The following is a 21,696-nucleotide window of genomic DNA, read 5'->3' as shown; positions in this document are numbered from 1 at the left end:
ACAGAAAATTCCAGGATGTTTATGGTAAGCTGTGTCTCTCTGTGGTTCCACTGCAGCTCATTAATGGGGGGAAGGTCATGTAGGTGATCTTTCATCCAACTTAGGCCTCTACTTTAAGAGGGGATAAGTCTCTTTATTTATATGCTTATTTACCTTTGCTTTCTGAGAGATCTCAAGTAGCCTAGATGAGGAGTCTAATCTTCTAGATAGTTATTATAAGTTAAGAAGTCTATAGGAAGTTAATAATGAGAGTAAATTAATCATGCTTGTTACAGTCTGACCATTCTTTGTACAGAAGAAATCTAGGATAAATAAAATAACACAATAACCCTGAAGAGAGAAACCTAAGGGAAAACAGGCAATTCAGAAAGACTTAGCTAGAAAGCCTTAGCTATGGAAAGAAATTTTGAGAGAAAGAATCCTTTAGCTTGCAGAAGTCATGTCAAAAATCTTTCTGTCAAGTTGTTAGGTGACTCAGATAATTCCAAATAGCAAAATAGTGATCACCTGGTCATTATATCTGGTATGACAGCAAAAATAACAGTTGAAATAAGATCTCATAGGACATTTTACATAGGCCCTAAATGTTGCTGCTTCCAAAAGTTTTCCTAGAAGAAAATGAAGGTATAGGAGTAGATTACACTGAAAAGCCCTGTTGGTAACAATGTCACATAACTCCTCACTTGGACAAATATGACTGTAACACTGTGGCAATCATGATTACCTTTTAATACTATATACTTTGTAAACTATTTCCCTCCTCTAGCATTCACAAAGATTATTGTGGTGTGAATACTACATTCTTCTAAGGACATTTAATATAATTAAAACCTCTAATGAATGACTTGAACCTGGTTTTGCCATACTGATTCTAATTGTTCCACATTCTTATCTGTTTATTTACATTTTTACTTATTTCAGAAACAGGTATTATAATTAAATTCAATATAATGCATGACTTAGCAGCACTAAATAACCACATAATAAATAATTATGAGCACAATTGGAAAAATAGAAAAGGAACTTTCCTTTTTATACATCTAATAAAATATCACAAATCAATAATTTTATAAAGAATTTCACTTCTCTGAAAAGTACCTTACATGGTTTTCTTATATTTTTCTGCCTAATAAAAGATAGGTAGAGAATGATCACTGCTACTTAGATGGAAATTCTTGTTTCATATGTGCACATATCCTCTGACTGCTATTTGTCCGTGAGTACCTTACTATATTACAATTCAGATACAGAAAGTCACAAATGATTGCCCATAAATCATAATAAAATAGGTCACTTAACATGTAGGCTTTAGTGTAATACCTGAGTTGTCTGGTGAGACCACCTGACATACAATTTGAATTGTATATGATTTTTCCATTATCTAAAAACAACCACATTCTCCAGATAGCTATTGGGATATATGTGCAAAATTAGAAATCATTACAGAAGAAAGTTTTCTCTTTGTAAAATTGTAAAATTCCTTATTTCTTCATGAGAAATGAATTAAAAGTGCTTTCTGAACATAATGCTTTTAAAAGGGTAGAAAAATAAGAAAAATAGTGTCATCATCCTATGTTGTAACAACAGAAGTTTTATCAGCTACACAAATCTCTATGTCTGCTTCTAAAAATATTATTCTGGTTACTATGGAACTTAAATGACTCTTATTTTAGTGCTTATATATGTGATCTTCACTGTGTGAAATGAGGCTTTCTTATGGTGGAGCTAGTCTAATGTAAATTTACTAAATGTACCTAACAGCAAACAAAGTAAAACAATGCATTGAGAGATGTTCTAAAACTTAGTGGAATTTGAGACAATAATCTGAACTCTTGTATTTTTTGTTTTTATTTTTATTGATTTTCTGTATCATGAAGAAACTGCTTTTCTCTTTTGCTATATAATAAAAATGATATTTGTATTTTACATGGAGAAAGAGCAAAACTTTTTCACAAAACTAGCCAGTACAGAGTGACACTGGATTTTTTATATTTTATTTAACTAAACTATTAGAAATCGGGTCAGCAGTCCTCTGCAATACACTTAAGAACTTGAAAAAAATTGGAAAACCCAGGCTACTCAAAGCTTCTTCTGTGGACAGAGAATGCAATAACCAATTGCTCACTTCAGGAGAAAAAAATCCAGCATGTCTTGGAAATTTGACTAGTCTATAAATATTCCAAAAATTTTGCTTTTAATATGATGGATACACTTGCAAGCCTTTATATGCTAAAAACCTCAGAGATTCTGGGCAATTAACTCTTTTAGAGAAAAACTTCAGAGATTAGTAATTGCTTACCCAGATGACTAAGAACCTTAATTAAGGCATAAGGAGTTAGATGTTTCCAGAATTTGTCATTTATGTTGATAAAACGTGCCTTTGAAACATGTTCATTGTTCACTGCATGGGAACACTAAGTGTAGAATAGAAATCATGATTTCTGTGACAGATTGTTGTCAATGTCAAGCAGATTTAAAATGCAAGGATTGTGCCTGCTGAAGAAGGGCTGTCTACCTATTACAAACAAGGCTCCATAAGCTTGCCCCTCCCTGCAAGATGTGTATATGGCTTTTTAACATGGGAGTTCATGGTGGGTTGAACATGGGTCAGCAGTGCCTGGCAGCCAGGAGGGCCAGCCCTGTCCTGGAGGTCATTGGGCACAGCCGGGCAAGGGAGGGGATTGTCCTGTTCTGGTCTGCACTGGTCTCACCAAGCCAATCTCAAGAAGTGTTTGGACAATGGTCTTGGCCACATGGTGTGATTTTTTGCAGGGCCAGGAGCTGGACTCGATGATCCCTGTGCATCCCTTCTAACTCAATTTATTCTATTATTGTATGTTCTCCAAGGAAAAGATTGATTTAAAAACTTATAGAAAGTGTCAATCCTTTAGAATGATCCAGAGCCATTAATTATTGAACAGAAAATTCTTCTGTTCCTGCTGCTTCTTGAGATGTACAGAGTTTAAACATTAACCTTTTTTTCCCTCAAATATGGGTGATGAATGTAATAGCTGCATATTGCAATTAAGTTACTTTAGTATAGCTAAGGAATTAAATCTCACTAGAGTCTTATATCTGACATTTTCTGAATCCATTAATTTATCTTTACTAGACACTACTCTGAGTTAGTAGTCTGAGCAAGAACATTTGGGATTGGTGATTTAACTGGAGATTTTTCCTTTTTGATTTGTTTTATATTTTGTTGCTAATTTCACACTGACTGAGACTACATGACGTACTATTCTGCTTTTAGAGTAGATGCCATTAATTTCAGCTCTCCACATGTTAAAACTCTTCTTCATTTTGTATTAAAGAATTACTGTTCCTCAGGAGGGCTACATGCAGACTGCCACAGTGAGGAGAACTGTATCTGACAAAGTGAGTGTATTCTCCTTTTACAATCAGTGAAAAGGAATAAGCAATTGAAGAACATAGCATCCTGACATATACAATCAGCAGAAATCAGATTGACTCATTATTAGGAGGTCTTTCTTCATTGGCCATAAGTGTCATTTTTCAATATTCTGAAATAACTAAAGTATGATGCATAAAATTGCTGAGGGGGTTCAAGAGAGAAAGAAGAGCAATACAAATGTACTGCATTAGGCACGAGATTTACTTTTCTCTTAAAAAATGTATATTTGTATGGTTTGGGATTTTTTTTTTTTTTTGTTAGAAGTCATGTCTGGTTCCTAAGAAACTATAAACCTGAATCAATAAACTATAAACCTGAAATAATATGTTTCTATGCAGACAGTGGTGCTCAAAGTTTTGAAAATTAAATCCACCTTTGCAGTGTCATGTGCCTTTGTGTGCTACCTTCTACATATAAATTCAAACCTTTTCCTTCAAGACATTACTTTTTATTAACCAATCACTTAAATTTAAAATTAGTAATATTATTTCTGGGGAAGATCTTGCATTCATTTTTCTACTTATAGAAAAGACTCAGTAACTTCCACTATTTTACCATTTCTCAGATGAGATGACAGCAAATAGGTTCCTGGGAATGAGTGAAGGCACCACATTGCATAAGAATGTGAAATAAGAAACCATTCAATGATTAAGAGCTATAAGAAGTACGTTAAGCACCATGCAATTTAATACTTTCTTGATAGCAGATAATAGATGCTATCAGGAAGAGTGTTGGAACACAAAGCTGTGGTGTAGGAAGCGCAAAATATCACTTCCTTTAACAAATCTTGCAATTCATGCCTGTCTTTCTTTTTTGAACTTATTTGATGACTTTTGTGGTTCATATAAGATTTTGCCATCTGCTACATTCTATAAAAATCAGTTCCACAGCTTAACAATGCATGGAGTTGAAAAGAATGTCCCTCTTCTTTGTTGTGTTGTTGACTTGTCTGCAATAAGTTGAAGGGATGACTTAAGTTGCTCACAACTTAATGCCTGAGAAGGGAAGAGAACACTGCTTCCCTTTTTGAAGCTGTTGGAAGAAAACAAAGTAGTAGCTCTACAAAACATTCGTGTTATAATTTTAGGAGTTTTCTCCATAAATAGAAAATATTACAATAAACATTGGAAAGTAGGTATACTTGCATAACTTTTCCTTGAAAACAAATGCCTTTTTTTTTTTTAAGACCAGATAGTTAAAAAACATCAAGAAAAAAACCTTCTTAACAAACTTATTAGGACCTCCTTAATTTTTATCTTGTGCAGATAATAGAAAATATTATGGGTAGTTGATGGAATAAAATGTAGAATGAAAGACTGATTAAACAAAATATGGAAAATGCAGAAAGTATGGTACTTTCCTATGAGGAATACATTTAGAAATCACAACCACAGTAATCTGAAAGCACCAATGTAAATGTGTAGAAGCAAATAATGCTGTTCAAGTTCATTGAAAGAATTTTTAATCCATGCAGTATATAGAGTTTTCTTGTACCATTCCATCATTAATATTTTTTGACAAAATATATTCATTTCAATAATAATGTAGAAATATGTGTAATTTAATAGTTGTGATATTCAGTGCCACAAAAGGAGAAAATATATATTGTTATTTAAAAATGTATTTGTATGGCGTGTTGTCACTTTGGCTGAAGCATTGGCAAAAAGGCTTTGCTTTAGCACTTGCTTTTAATAAATTGCTGACATTATTATAGTGAAACGAAAACAATGTTCATGCTTTTGCCCCTGTTCATCCACCTTACAATACAGAAGCTGTAATTTTTTTCTTCTTGTGTTGGGGGCAGTTTTCCAAGTAGAAGAGCTCTAAATCTTTTCTGTCCCATAAATATGTGAACATAAACAGTGATTTATTGCAATTTAGTTCCTGTTTTGGTGGAGGAGGTTTATGGTGCTGAGAAAACTCATTAATCTAATTCACAGCTCATAGTATAAACATAACCTTTACAATATATAACAGCAAAAATATGTGTGGTTATGATTTACTGTTTGTGTTTTTGAAGGATAAAGAAGTGCAAACTTGCTTTGCCACTTCCAGTTTTAGTACTCATTGATTAGGTTGAAGAATAAATATGAAATTGCTATAAATAACAATTTATGTGCATTTAGTTTCTGCTGGTTACAATTTTAATAAAAATACAAAGATTAAGAGGTTGTGAGAACAGCTTACTGGGAGCCAAACAAGCAACTTTAAAAAGCATATCACAGACAGAATTGTTATTAACCTGTTCATTTTTTACAATGCTAAATCTACTTAAAAGACAGATTTCTGAAGTTCTTTCCTGAAAATTTGCAAAACTCAAAAAAAGAGATTAAGTAACTTTATTGTAGTAGCATTAAATTACCCTTTAGGATTATATAGTTAGATATGCATATTTTATTAGGTTTCATACAGTCACTGAAGTAGAAAACCTCAATTTTGAATCTTGAGATGCTGTTAATTTAATAATTGTAATATATTCATATCATGTAATGCTATTAGAAGTTTACCTATGCTTCCACTGAATTTTAAGAGAAACCTGTGATGCTTGAAAAATCAGTGCATTTTTGGTTAAGTGATTACAAGGTCTATCAAATTTTAGGGTTTCTATTTTCACTCACTATGCAGAAAATCTTGAATAGTGATCACTCCTATAATTATGAAATCACAACATTTTTTAATATAAATTCTGGGATATTGTTAATATGTTTATTGTACTTTAACTTATAATATTGTAGAGAATATTTTGCAAAATGTGTATGTGATGCTATTGGAATGTGGCATGGTTTGATATCTTTAGTTGAAGTCTTTTGAATAAGTTACAATTTATGTAAAGTTAAAAATATGTTATAAAAAACTCTTAACCAATCAAAGCATAATTTTTTTAAGGCGCTATCTTCTCTGTAAGACAGTATTTTAATACCGAATTCATGAAAGTGAAGCTTGTATAATATATATGCTTTAGTTAATAATTCTGATATACTGATATATTATTGCTACTAATAATCTTAAAATAATGTGTTTTACTATTCAGAAATTATGAGAAAGCTAAGAATCATTACAGTTATAAAATATAGTGTAAAAATATGATTTTCATATTGTAAATGAAGCTTCAATTTAAATTCACTAAAATTACAATAGAAATTCCTATTGGAAAGATTTTATTTTTGAAATATATGAAGTAAAGGTAATTCATATACTCTATAATTCCTTCAAACTGTAATCAAATATTGCTGGTTAGAATATATTTTATAAAGAATGTTGATCACTTATAGCTCATCTTTCATCTGAGATCATTGGTTGTCTCCTTGTGACTGGAATTTATTTCTGAGTCACATCTTTGCATTTGTAAGATGTATGGAAGGAAATTATATTTATTTACATACTGCTTCACAGTTTTTCCCAAATCCTTTCTTTTATATGGTGACACTTTCTGTATAATACAAGAAACTAAACAGTCTGATAGTGTAGTACATATTGAAGCAATGTAGCTATAATATGCTATATTATTTTACATGTGTACATTAATTTCTAACTTAGCTTTTATTGGTTACTCACCTTTTGTTCCAAGCTGTGAAAGGAAGAAACAAATGAGAGCTACCCCTTCAACAATTGCTAGGAGGAAAATACTGTGATGTCTCTAGTCACATCAGAATAACAGTGATATTCTTCAAGAAAGTATAACTTAAAAAGGTGGAAAAAATTAAGGACAATGACACATTTTTAAAAATGATTTTGTGACTCATCAATTTAAAATACTATTTTTTAATATGCTTACATATTCATATCTTTTTGAGTACTGAGTAAGGTATTATTCCAAAAGTTAAGCAGACCATGTTTGGATGACTCTGGTTAAAATCTCTACACAATATGAGGACACTGGTGACACATAATTCTTAAAAAAATAGAGTAACAAGTTGTTTTAACCTAAAATTCAGTGGAATTTTTAATATACTTTCCCTAGAACCTATTTTAATTTTCCTTATTAAAGCTGCATGGTGGAATACATAAACTCTTTTACTTGTATTAGTTAATTTTTACAATATATTTAACTATCATAAAGTGATGATCAAAGGAGGCCTTTAAGAATATTATTACAGATATTCTACAATCTATCTCTGGGGCTAAAAATTTTTCATTTCTTCAAGCAATGGCAGAAGAACCCATTACTAATTCTGGATAAAAAATATTGAGTTTTGATGGACTCAGGTAATAGAGAGCAGTTGACCATATTACAGAAATGTGAATCATAACAGTGAAATGCTTGGCAATGTATGTTTAAGATTTAAAACATAAGGGCCTTGTACTGACCCTAAATTGTATAATCAATAATAATGTATGAACAATGATGTAGTAACGCTGAGAGTTCTGCTAAGGAATTACAACACCCTGAGTGAAGCAGTCTAGCTAATAAGAAAACATTTTCTTGAATGCTATATCTACTGAGTGAAGAATCAAAACTGAACACTGTCACACTTCAAAGAAATGTTTTATATAAAGAAAGCCAGACTAAATCTAACAACTTAGTGAATTATTCTAATAATATTCATAAATCCATAAATCAACTCATATAGTGTTGTACAAATTTGCAAGTAGGTTTCCCCAGTACATGAAAATCAAAAGAATACAATTCACTTACAGCTTTGGTAAATCAGGCCCAGGACTAATAATTCAAACCTGAAGATAAATTATTATGTTCAATGGAAAACATTTTTATGACAGGCAAGTACCATTTAATGTAATCCTACCCAAATCTATTCCCATCATTCGCTAATTCATGAGTGAAAATACTCAAGCTGAAGAAAATTTAGAGCATATATGTCAATAATATGTTTCAATGTTACGTGCATCAATGTCTGTCACATATATTGTCTGTCACAGTGTCCTTCTGGACAAAATGTCCAACATCCAGTTAGGCAAGTCCATCATACATTGGGTGAACCTTTGACTGATGGGTTGGTCTCAAAGCATTCTAGTAAATGTGGTTATGTTAGGCTGGCAACCCATCACCAGTGGGGTCCCCCAGAACCCAATTTTAGGGCCAGTCCTCTTTAATTTTTTTCATAAAAGACCTGGTGAAGGAATCATATGCATATTGAGTAAGTTTGCTGGTGATAGCAAAAAACTAGGAGGAGTTTGAGGGTTTTACTGAGAGGTCTGGACAGACTAGAGAGCTGTGCAATTGTCAAATGTATGAAATTTAACAAGAGCAAGTGCTGGATTCTCCACCTGGGGTGGGGTAATTCTGGTTAAATGTACAAACTGGGAGACAAGAAGCTGGAGAAAAGCCTTGCAGAAAGAGACCTGGGTGGATTGGGTTGCTGGGAAGCTGAATCCCTGTCAACAGCTGATCAGAAAAAAGGGCCCAACTATGACCTGGGGGCCTTAAGGACATTATAGCTGGCTGGTCAAAGAAGGCAACTGTTCTTCTCTACTATGCATTCTTACATTGCCATCTCCACTACTTTGTGTGGTTTTGACCACCCCAAGCCCTCTGAGAAGCTGTGATGGGGCTCTAGTTGTTTAGCCTGCAGAAAAGGAGGCTCAGGAGTGACTTTATTACTCCTTACAACTACCTGAAAGGAGGTTGTAGCCAGGTGGGGATTGGCCTCTTCTGCTAGGTAATAAGTGGTAGGATGAGATGGAATGGCTGCAAGTTATTGCAAGGAAGGTTTGAAATGAAATATTATGAAACATTTTTTCACTGAGAGGGTTACCAAGCATTGGAAGAGACTCCCCAGAGAAGTGGTTTAAAAGGTCTTTAGATATGGCACTCAGGAACTGGCACTTAGGAATATGGCACTTTAGTCATGGACTTCACACAGTTAGGTTTACAGTTGGACTTGATGATCTTAGAGGTCTTTTTCAACCTAAAAGATTGATTAAAATATGACAAGCTTCACCCAAGCAGGTGGGACAAAGACAAAACTGTCTTTGCAAAGACAGGAGTTTTTTTAGGGCTAAAGAATACCTGAAATCAGTCTACTAGTTAATTTTTAATACAAATGTCTCTGATGGTTTAAGAATCAGAGGTAATAAAATGAAGACCATTTAGGGTAATAAAATGAAGTTCAAACTTCTAAGAAGTAAAAGTTTTTCATGAAGTGAGTCCTGATACCTCTTTTCAAAGAACTGTTGAAAAGGTTATTTCCCTAGGTTCTTCTCCTATGAGCAAACTAGAGCACAATAAACATTCATGTTCTCTAAAATATGCTGATTTATTTTACTCTTTAACATTACACTGATTGTTTCATATAAATATTTTCTATTAAAAGAAACATGGGCGTGTGACACTTATGCTACATCAACCCCTTAAAAAATTAAAATACTTGACAGCAATTTTTGATAGACTCAAAACTTCCATCAAAGAAACATATCACCAACATTCTTTTTTGGATCATGATATTCATATATCCTAAGAAAGGCATACTGTGGGTTTAATTGAACAGCATTTAGGAGTAATTCTAAAGGATCACCAACTGTGTCTTCACAACTCTAGCTCTAGGTGGGAACATCGTGTAGGAGTATAGATTTATCTTTTAAAGGTGCCTAAGTTGCTTCACTAAATAAAGAGCCCAGATCCCTCTAGCTCTGAATATTCACTAGAAGCTGATACTCTTGCAGTGTTACATCACTCCTTTTATGTCAACATGGACTGAAAATAGGATATTCAGATTATTTAATTCAGGAACTCTTTGAAATAAAGAGATAGTAATCAATATGTGTTTGTTTGGTTCCATTTCTGTCCTTACAGTATCTGAAGGCCACTTTTTATGCATTTTTCATCTCCTAGAGCGTTGGAATGCGAGCTCGACTCTAGACTTTAACTCTTATATAAGCTTTCCACATTTTGCTTGGAGGGAGATTAAGTTTCATGTACTCCTAGACAGAAGTACATGGATTGGTTTAATCTAGTTGTATAAACATTCCCAAGAAGAGGGATAAAAGGACCATTCATTCTAACTGAACGTAGATATATGAGCAGATGACTAGTTTTATTTGTTTTATTTCTGCATCTCCAGACCACAATCCTGACTTTTAGTTATACACTTAATGCTGTTTCAGTGAGAAACTTCTATTTATTTCAAATTAAATACTTCAAATCTCCTGACCTCCCACATTGGTTTCTCATGCTCTTCTAGATCTGCTCTAAACCAGTTTCATCGTCCTAAATTTTTCCAAGAAAAATTCAAAGGAAGGAGCAGAAAACACCTTCTTAATTGTTTCTGTTTGGGTTTTTTTGTTTGTTTGTTTGTTTGTTTTTAATTAGAGCAAGATGTCAGCTTTTCCTTTTGTTAGTCAGAGATTCACCAGTATTTCAGGCTGAGCTGAATTTTTCCATTTCCGTCCTGCCAATAGCTGCAATAGAAGATTCTGCAAAGGATACATTCCGCTTGAGGTAGGCTCCTCTTCCTATGCCATGTACCCATACTGAGAAGGCATAAATCCACCTGACTATATTATACCTTGGAGGAAGAATATGGAAGGGACATTTTTGTCTAACTAATAATAGACCAGGAGTTGATAAGGCTCCAGTAACTTTCAGTTGCTCTTCCACAAGGTATGAAAGACCTTCGTTGAAGAGGTCAGAGTCATTGTAGAATCAAGTACAGGAAGATATCTGTAGTCATTATTTCTACACCTTGCCTGAAAGAGTTCACAATGTATATATTTCTGCACAATATGAACACAGTAAGCCTGTCTGCAATGCTGGGGAAGGATAATTCCATGTAAAGGCAATCCTCCTGGAAGTAGGAATCTTCTTTATCTCCCCATTCTGAATCTCAAAGCAGATGCAGCCTGGATCTAGATTATGGGCTTGTACAGCAATAGGAATGGCAACTTCATCTCATGATGCATCACCTCTGTGTCTGGAATTTGGTAGGAATGGTAATAACAATGCGTACTAACTTGGGTTGTGTCTGTTCCTTTAATTTCCTGGATGCAAAGTACTCATTTTCATAGAGAAGTGCTGTTTTCTTGTAAATAATCTCTTACCAACTGGAAACATTTCCAGACCGCTCAGCTCCATCTCTACACTGTAAGGATATCTTTGTGGGTTGACTTCTGCTGCTGTTTCCTGATTAAGGTTACAGTGTATCAATACTTTTTCCTGTTGGAAACCAAGAAGCTGTAATGGACAATTGTTTACCTATCTCCAAGATCCCTGCTGTTGTCCTTGAAGAGAAAGTTTGACTTCAAAAATAATTTCCTAGTACTCTCAGAATAATTTTCCATTTCAGAAGAAATGTGGTAGTATTACTGGGACACATATAAATACTTGTTTATTCTTGACATTGTAGTCCTATGTATTGTTAATGGTAGAAAGCTGTGTATGGAAGGTCAGGTAATTTCTTCATCTGTCTACTTAGTTTTCTCTCTCATCCATTATCTTTGTTTCTCCTCTTTTCACCCTTGGATAGCTGATCTCTGCGAAGAAAGAAGCCCATATAGCTCATTATTTCACGTTTTCCAACTCACAGATGGTAACCCCACCTGCAGATCTGCCCTTTTTATGCCATTACTAACTTCATGCTCTGTTTAAACTCTGTTATGTTTGCAACCAGGTCACCTGCTGAGGGAATGGATACTTCTGACAAGACCCAATCTCCTATTGAGCAAATGGGTTACAGACACAGAGGCCAAATTATTATTAAGTGTTAGCATAATTGTAATTATAAGTTGAGTGTTTCATTATAATACAGCTGTTGAGGCTTTAATGCATTCCTGTAATGTGCTTTATTAATAAGCTGCATAGAACTGCTGACTTTACAATTTTCTGTATCACATTTATGATAACAAAAGAGGATATGAAAATGAATTCACTGCGGGAGACCTACTGTGTTAGTTACTATGATTCACAAGTTTATTATGGTAATAAAGCAACATGAGACAATAACATTTGGAACTGAAATACACTAATGATGCTTCATATTGTTCCAAAAACATTATGCAAAAGTGGTAAAAAGTGTTATGACTTGCAGATAGTCAAATTCAGCAGATGTCACAAAAAGTGAGAAAGACAGTAATGTTAGCCCCTGAATCATTTGATGCTTCCTTCCAAATCTTCCAAAGTTAAGAGAATGTTTAAGTTGGTTGGCTGATTGATTGGTTGGTTGGCAACAAAAGGGGATTTTTATTAACTTTTACCAATTTCACTCAAATCAATATTTGAGTGACAGACAATGTGATCTTATCTGCAGTAGAGGTTTTCATATTACATATGTTAATTTTAGTGCTATAGACCTGCATACAGTATACAGAGGAGTAGTAGTAAATAAGTCTTGCAGCAAAGCATACTGTGACTTGTAAAATACATCCTATTACTGAAGACTGGAGAGTACAATATGCATTACGTGTGCTGAAGCATGATAAGCATGATGAGAATAATGGAAAAATCATAATTTAAAGTAAGTTTTATAAAATTATAAAAAGTCACTACCTCAAAACACAGGAACACTGAGGCTATTTAATGATAAAAAAGGTATCTTGTGCAAAAAATATCTTAAAAATTCTTTATCATAAACTGTATTTAACAGATTGTTGTAGGAAATTTGAAAAGTCAAGAAAAGAAGAGAAGTTGAAACAGAATATTTACCTGACATTGGTAGACATAGACTCTGGTGTCCCTACATGCCACTTAAATTATGAGGAGAAGCATAGTTCAACTGTTTTCAGCAACTACTTAAACAATAAGTACTTGAATTCATTGGACATCTACTCAAGTACCTAATTTTTATTATTCTGAAAATGTTTTATGTACTTATTTTTGTTTGCCAACATGTTTGAGATGTGATTTTTTTCCTGAGATGGACAATTTTTCTCTAATTTTAAAATTTAATATCAAACTAGTTAGATGGCTATTTAAAAAGAAAAAGGGGTTCTGTAAGCAAATTTGGAACTATGAGTCCTGAATAATTAGGATTCCTCTGTATGTACTATTAATCAGGCTGTCTCCTCTGGTTGGTCTTGTGGTGTATACACACAGGACTGAACTGTGGCCTGATGTTAACAAAAAGTAAGTAGGACAAAACTCTATGCAATTGTGGTTGCCCACTTTTGACTTAATGGAAATTATTAAGTCTTAGAAGAACCTCTATAAATGAATGCATAATATAGTAGATTATTAGGCAAAAAGTGCTTTTCTCCACTCTTGTATTGAAGAGGATTATATGGACTGAGTTCCAAGAAGGTTGAGGTGCAAATTTCCTGTAATTTTCCTGTAGTAAAAATAGGTAGATAGTTGATCTAATTAACTGAGTTTCTGAGTTTCTTTTTGAAAAGATATAATTTGAAGATTTCATACACATTGTCATGCTTTAACCTCAGCTGGCAGCTCAACTCCACACACTTACTTACTAGCAGGATTAGGGAGAGGATCAGAAGACTGAAAGTGAGAAAAATCCTGGGTTAATCTTAATAGGTAAAATACAAGCCATGTGCTCAAGCAAAGCAAAGCAAGAAATGAATTCACTGTTTCAAATGGCCAGGCAGGTGTCCATCCATCTCCAGGAAAGCAGGGCTCTGAGCATTCTTCTCTTTCATCTTCTTTCCCCATCTTTATCTGTTGAGCATGATGCCATATCATCTGGAATATTCCTTTGATCAGTTGAGGTCTATGTCTTCTCCACACTTTGTGTGTACCTCCAGCCGCTTCACTGGTGGGGTGGTGAAAGAAGCAGAAAAGGCCTTGGCTCTGTGTAAGCCTTGCTCAGCAATAACAAGAAGGTCCATTATCAACGGTTTTCAACACAAATCCAAAACACAAGCCTATAATAAATACTCTGAAGAAAATTAACTACTCTTCTCCAGCCAAAATCAGAACATATATTGAATATAAAAAAAAAGGCAGCTGCCTTATCTGGATGGACTGTATGGCTGTCTGCTTGTCTTCAGAGGAGTTCCTCCTTTGACTCAACAAATACCTTTATGTTAGATAAACTGAATTACCTCCATGGGGCAAATTACCTAAAATTTTGGTGAGGTAGTTGTTTAACAACATGCCTAAATTAAGATTCCATGGAAGACTATTTAGTCTTATACTAGCTGGGCTGGAAGGAGCCTTTAAAAGGTTCTTGCAATAAACATGGACATTCAACTAGAACATGTTTTTCAAAGTGCTGTTCAAATTGACTTTAAATGTTTCCAGGAATGGGACAACTCTAATGTCTGTGGATAATCTGTTCTGGTGTTTGACAACAGCTACTGTAAAAAAAAAACAAAAAACAAACTCTTTCTTACATCTTGTCTAAATCTGCCTTCTTTTAGTTTAAAACTGTTACCCCTTATTCTAGTGTGACAGGACATGAGAAAAAATTTGTCCCTATCTTGCTTATAAGCCCCCTTAAACCACTGAAAACCTGCATAGGTCCCTCCAAAGCCTTGTTCACTGGTGTGGTCACTCCATGATTAAAGGCCACTGGGTTGGTCAGGCAGGGCTTGTCCTTGGTAAAACACGCTGATTGTCTCGAATCATAACCTTGTGCCTTAGCATAGACTCCAGGAGGTTTTGTTCCCAGTCACAGAAGTGAGGCTGTCAGGATGCTATTTCCCAAGCTCCCCCTTTTCACTCTTATTCAAAATGCATGTAATCTTGAACTAATTGTCAAATAAACATTATAAGATGCAATGGCCCATCCTTCACAGTGCTGATCAGTTTGAAATCTGGTGAGTCTCAAAGTACCCTACTATTCTTAGACACTTTTTCTTCATTGATTATAGAGCAATTCACAGCATCAAAAGCAAGAAAAAATAAGAACTGGAAAAGAAGACTGGAGTCTTGAAACATTTCACTAGACTCAAAAGTATTTGGAAATGTTGAAGATTTAAAATTCACTTGAAATGTGTAATAAATGGGTGGCAGCAGAAAAGAAGACATTTAGAGGCAGTCATATTTCTAAAGCAGCTATTTCTGAAGCATTACCTGATTTTAATACTGCTCAGTTAATTCAAGCAGAGGAGACTAACTCTATAACTATTAAAGATATGAGAGGTACTTAGCTTCATGTAAAATAGATGGAAAGGTGCTTTTAATAGAGTTTATTAAAAGAAAAGCAGAGAGACATTTGTAATGCATCTATGAATGAGATCTCTTATTGCAATTTGGGGGAGTAATTGGAATCCCCTATTATAAAATAGAAATAGAAGGAAAATTTAAAAATAGGACAAACAAACATTAAAAGAACTCTACCGAAAACAAATTCAAGATAACAAAACAAGAAGAATTTGCTAAGCAAAGGAAATTACCTAAAAAACTGAATGTGATGGAAAATGGATAGGATTTTCAAACTGTTGGAGAATGTACTATGAAGAATGATATTAAAATAGAAAGATATGGGAAATTAAAAACTAGAGTACATTCAGAGAGCTGCATAGCAGAGAACAAAGCCAACTCATCACATTTTGGAAAAAAATCAAGAAATTATTATGACCATTAGAGATTGCAAGTAATAATGTGCCTTATTTACCAAGAGGATAAACTATCATTGATTTAGAAGACCTGTTCCTAAATTATTATAGCAATGAGAGAATGGATAAAAGCTATGTAGGAACTGTACTAATTTGAGTGATACAAAAGGCACTGTGGTGCATGAAATAAAATTAGTATTGTTAAAGAGATCCATAAGTAACAAGAATGAGACAGGATAATTATTTGGGTCTTAACCAGATTATTTTGTACAAAAACCTAATTATATGTTTGTATAAATATATGTGCCAGTATATGGGAAAATTGTCTCTTTTTTTTATTTTTACAAGGACAGTACCACTAATGATTAGGTTATACCTAGTCTCTCATTTGACTTCAACATAAATGAAAAACAATGAAAAAAAAATACTACTGAATATGCAGATAGCACAGAGGAAAATTCTGGAAAAGCTCACCATACTCTAAAATAGAGTTTAAAGAGGACATTTTGTTTTAATATTGATATTAGAGATTGAAGAGGAAATGTATAATAACTTGATGTATTTTATTATTGTTAAACCATAAGAAAAATGAAAAATCATGGAAAAATGAATAAGAAGGCTAGGTACTTGTGCTTATAGATGGCTCAAGAAAGAAAATACCTAGAAATTTATTTTTTCATTTAACTGCAGTGACAAACAATTTTTGAGAGCTGGCTGATGCCAGGTTATTTGATTTACTATCCTAGTTCTGGCATATGACCATATAAAATTAGAGCTCATGTTTGTGCATACTGTATGGTTTCTTGAAAAGTGCCATTTCCTCTGACTGCACTGGGAAATGCAGCAGATTTATTTTATTGCATAGATATAGATAATTTTTGCACAGATATTTTGTTCTGAAAAGTGTCAGTAAAGTGGCCAGGGACTCCAGCCAGACTTGAAGAGAAGTATAGCTTCTGGATTTAATCTAAACAAAACAAAACAAAAAACAAACAAACAAACAAAAAACAAAAAAAAACCAACCCCCCAAAAACAAAACAAAACAAAAACAAAAACAAACAAACAAAAACAGGCAAGGAAAAAAATTAAGCTTTTGTTATTCAAAATATACCTGGGAAGAAATTAAGATAGAAAATTGGAGTACTACAGTGCAAATTTCCCCAACAAAGATGATATACAAATTCTAATGAAAAATGTACAGTGATAAAATAAATTTTAAATTTTATTTATTTATACTATTTTATAGCAATAAGTAATTGTTCAATAATGAACTTTAGCCATTTAGAACAGTTCTGATAAACAAAAAAATGATATGTGTTGGCTGTATTCTAGTAAATGTATCTTTGCAGCTTTTCTGGTGGCAGGTTAGTTGCCTGGTAATTTTTTACAATACACCTGAATTTCTGTTTGGACTGCACTGCCTTATTCATAGTAACACATGCATGGTAAAAAGCTTGTGTTTCATCATAGTTGTTCTAAATGCCATGGATTATTTAAACAACTACATTCTGTTGTGTTCATATAAAGAAGATAAATCTGTTCTTAGAGTTAGGTAGGAAAATCTTTAATTCTAGGGGGAATTTGGTAGCTCAAATTGACTGTGAGCTGCTTGCTGACCCTTTCTGTGATTCATTCCTGAATTTCTAATTGTGTTGACAAATACCTTCCACTACAGATGTACAGATTTCTATGCTAAATGTACAGATCGGACAGATTCTGTATTTCTAGATCCAATTTCTGGAACAATATTGAACTATTTTTTAAAAAGCATGACAACCCTCTGAAAAACCTAGAAAACTCCTTGTACAATACTTGTTTTTCTTTCAGGATTTTTGGTCACAGGCACACAAAAAATACAGTAAGGTTCCATTTAAAATACTGATTTGTAATCTTTGTTTTTAACTTTCAGGTAAATAGTTGCATATTTTTCAAGGTGTTTTTCAGATCACCTTGATATATCTTATTGCCTGAAAAAGTAGAATTCATTCATTAAGAGAAAGTCAAGATATTAAGCAAAATCATCAGCTGGTCATTGACCATTTCCCCTTTGATTATGGGAGCTTCGTTGTCCTCATGTTCCTGTTTTCCTGCTCAGGAAGCAGGGCAGCTGGAGAGCAACTAGTGTTACTATTAAAGACCAAGTCAAAGAAAACTTTTTCCTCATCCCTTATCACTGTCTTTTTCCACACTCCCAATAAAGGATGGAGATTCTTCTTTGCCCTCCTTTTGCTACTAATCTATTTGTAGAAATTTTTTTACAGTCTTTTATAGATGTTGCCAGATTAATTCTTATTTGAGCTTTGGCCCTTTCAATTTTCTCCCTCTATAACCTCATAATATTATTGTAATCATCCTGAGCTGCCTGCCTCTTCTTCTGAAGGTCATAAATGTACCTTTTTTTCCCCCGAGTTCCAGCCAGGTTGGTCTTCTCCATTGGCTCATCTTTTGGCACAAGGTGATGGCCTACTCTTGCCCCTTTAATATTTCCTTCTTGACAATTGTCCAGCCTTCCCAGGCTACTTTGCTCTTCAGCATTTCTTCCCAAGGGACTCTCTCACCAGTCTCCTAAGCAGTCCAAAACTTGCCCACCTGGAAGTTAAACACTTTTATTGTCCTTTTTGACAAGAAAATATCAGTCAGATCCTTAATAATGATGATACAGCATTCAGTATTTTTGAACTATGTGTCTTGTAAAAGAAAGGATTTTAAAAATTTTAATGTCATTGGTTACTAGTTAATATTACATAACTTAAAATGTTGTTGTGAGAAACCATAACTGGTTTATATAGCTGGATTATATTTTCCTTTCTGCTGAGACTCATATTGGGTCCCAACAGCCAAAGCTCATACACTAAGTAAAGCATTCTGCTGAAAAACTTAGCTTCTTGTGATTTGTAAACAAAAATTCACCATTTTCAAGGCTAAATGAATGCAATTATGAGGTATAAAATATATATCTTTAAAGATATTTAGGATTCAGTCTTGAGTTACAAAACTCATGACTCTAAATAATTTCTTCTTGTGAAACCAGGAGACCTAGGACGTTTACGAAAGCTTAGCAAAATCATTTTATATTTGTCCTTAAACAGCTGCATTGAAATAAAAAGTTAGCTGCATGCAGGTTATGAGTGATGAAGTGTCTTCTTCTGCCTGAGAAAAAATAAGAAATACTGAGACTTGTCAGAGTTTTTGTTATAAAAAAGGGTGCAATGGTAAACTAAATGGCAGTTTGTGAATAACTTTGTTAGAATCAAATTGCCTAGGAAAATGAAATAAATTTTAAAAAACATCTTACCTTGTACCCTGTGTTTCTTGAAGAGAATTGTGATCTTTGATTCCTGTTTTACATGTCAGAACCCTGACTTATGAGTCATGCAAGTGTGTCACAATATCTTACCATATGTTGAGCTATGTTAGAACTATAAAAGTGTGAATGATAAGCATTCACTTGAGATGACTATAGAAGACATGTTATAGTGGCAATATCTGTCAACTTAGTTTTCATTCCTGTCTCTAAAATAAAAAAATATAATTCTTTGACATTTTTAAAGAAAAGATACTAAAGCTCTGCTGGGTTTTGAGGGCTTTTTGAAATTTCTTTTTTTTTTTTTTTCTTGGTTGTATAAGAAATTGAAAAATCACTGAAAAGTGAAAAGGGAAGAATTCAGTTTTATTTTTTTTAATTTTAAATTCCATGGCATGATTATTGTAGTTACAGGAACTACCTATAAATATCAAATGACAGAAAATATCCTTCTGTTTTATACATTAAAAAGTCAAAACATTTGCTTTCAATATATATGGATTGTATATTTGATTAAGAAAAACAAAAAATCTATTTCAAAGACCTCTTAGCTGGAAATTCTTGACAGAAAAGCTCTTCAGTGGAAGTATTTAATGGTATTTCCTCAAAGGAAATAACCAAACTCAATTCCCAGTTGGTTGTATCAAATGTGTAGCTAGTATTTCCCTCATTTGAAGAAAATAGAATATATTAGTATATGGGAATATTATATACTACCAGACAATAACAGAATTTCATAAAAAATACTTTTTTTAGTTGTTGTCCTATAGTTACCTTTTTTTCAAAATAAACATTTTTCTTTTTACAAGAATTTTTTCTGTAGTAGGTGATTTCCCAGGTAGTAGAAACAGACATATATTTAATTTCTGATCTCTGAAATGAGCAACTGTTATCATATGGAGAACAGCCTCTCTAAATAAACATAATGATTCAGTATGAAAGTTGTCTTACTCTAACACACATTTCTGTGCAGGATAAAATTGCACACAATGACAGTAGCTAAGATGAAATTGCTGCTTAATTATGAACATTCTTTGTGTGTTATAATTTAAACATGAGAGTTAATAAGGCTGAGTACAGCAGCACTGTGGCCAGTATAAGAAAATCCTTGTTTATTTTAAATAAACTCTTGTTTATTTACATAAACTACTAAATGGGGCTAGGTAGTGATATTGGGATTCAGCTAATCTGAAATATCTCAAAACCATTGATCTATTCAGATTTCTGAGAACCACATTTACTGGCTTTGTTTTGTGACACAGTCATTTTTTTGAACACCAGCCATGTTCCAGAAGTATAGCTTTAAACCTTATAGACAGGTGATTTTATTCATCACCTCAGTCAGTGTTATTGAAATTCCATACTGAGAAGAGTCAGGTCAATAATTACTGTGTTTCTTTGGGGATGTCTGCTAACTGTCCCAGTCAAAGCCATAAATAGATGGATTAACTGCTTGTCTAGTTATTCATCTATGCTTTTGAATCATATGGTTTAGAAAGGACAGTGATATAATACCTGGAATATTTGATCCTCAAAACACAGCCTCTTCAAGACTGGACCCTCAATTATTTATGGCTTACATACTAAGCATATTCAATGGTTTAATTTAAGATTATTTTTCAGCTGGATGAAGAGGTGTGAAAAGAGTTTAAGGAATTGTCTTTTTTTTTCTCTCTTATTCTGTCACAAGGCTTTTTCCTATAACCTATCAGCTATTTCATAGATTTTTGAGGAGAGGGAAGAGTTCATTACACCTTTACTACTCAGTTGTAGAGCATTCAGAACTTTTTTATAAACACAGGTGTATAAAGAAAATAACATACATATTTTCCTTTGGTGTATCACACTCTCTTTGCCTTAATTGCTTCTAAAATAGCCTGATTTAGAAAGTAATAGACCTATCTTTAAAATGTATTTGCATGTAAATGACAATATAGAAATATAAATTTCTTCAAGAATCAAGGAGAATCAGATGCAAAACATTAATCAAAAATAATAATATACATTTTATTTTATTTATTCCATTAAATATTCATTGGATGGTAACAGTTTATTGCTATTACTTTGACAAATTGGATTCAAATAGATGGCCAAGAGATCATTGCCTTCAAAACCCACAATAATCCTTTCAGGCATTTATTCCCAGAGGAGCACTTAAAACTGAGCTTTAGTTTATTACTGTGATAAGATAAAGTTTTAGAGAGCTAACATGGAAAAGGGGCTGTAATAACCTCTTGGAATGTTTAAAGACCATGAACTAAGAATATTTCACAGCAGAGTACTGAAGAATTTATCTATGATTTAACATAACATTGAAAATCAGTTGAATATCCAATTCTGAGACAAAATATTTTCAATCTTCTCCTCTTTATTCCGTAGCTTTTTATTTCTCCAAACCACAATCAGATTTCTTGGTTTTATCCAGCTTTAACTTCTGTATTTTAATTGTAATGTGTTCATTATTAGTACTTGGGCAATTATACTGCAGCTTTCATTTTGGTTAAGGACTCACAGTGTGTAGGACAAAGCTGGAAAAACTGACATTGTCTGTCTCTACCAGTGCAATGAATAA

At 33.4% G+C, this 21,696-nt stretch overlaps 1 long non-coding RNA gene across 1 annotated transcript; it reads right to left on the bottom strand.

Annotated features, from left to right (window-relative positions):
- Positions 1 to 11,725: 11,725 nt before the first annotated feature.
- LOC110475074 (uncharacterized) lies at positions 11,726 to 19,144 on the bottom strand. Its single transcript, XR_002466206.2, has 3 exons — positions 19,116 to 19,144; positions 18,214 to 18,409; positions 11,726 to 11,842 (listed from the first exon to the last, which is right to left on the bottom strand). It is a non-coding gene; the product is annotated as an uncharacterized LOC110475074 (long non-coding RNA).
- Between the last annotated feature and the right edge of the window lie 2,552 nt (positions 19,145 to 21,696).

This window comes from Lonchura striata, chromosome 2, assembly GCF_046129695.1.
Source record: "Lonchura striata isolate bLonStr1 chromosome 2, bLonStr1.mat, whole genome shotgun sequence".
Lineage (NCBI taxonomy): Eukaryota > Metazoa > Chordata > Aves > Passeriformes > Estrildidae > Lonchura > Lonchura striata.
Note: the sequence above shows the minus strand (reverse complement) of the source record. Positions and strands in the feature narration are given on the sequence as shown.